Source organism: Phaethon lepturus, unplaced genomic scaffold (genome assembly GCF_000687285.1).
Source record: "Phaethon lepturus isolate BGI_N335 unplaced genomic scaffold, ASM68728v1 scaffold15659, whole genome shotgun sequence".
In the NCBI taxonomy this organism is placed as follows: Eukaryota; Metazoa; Chordata; class Aves; order Phaethontiformes; family Phaethontidae; genus Phaethon; species Phaethon lepturus.
This window is the reverse complement of record NW_010562934.1, coordinates 857-1,059: the sequence shown is the minus strand read 5'-3', so window position 1 is coordinate 1,059 and position 203 is coordinate 857.

Below are 203 nucleotides of genomic sequence, written 5' to 3'. Positions count from 1 at the left end.
AAAAAAAAAAAAAAAAAAAAAAAAAAAAAAAAATCACACAATTGTAATGTGAGAGTAAAACAATTACAAACAAATTAATGGTTAATAAAAAATAAATGCAGAAACACTTCCCGGCCTGAGGATCATTTCCTGGGACAGAAATGGGGAAGGGACACAGCTGTGGCCCAAGGGCGAACCAAGTTAAATTTTAGGTGAACACGCTC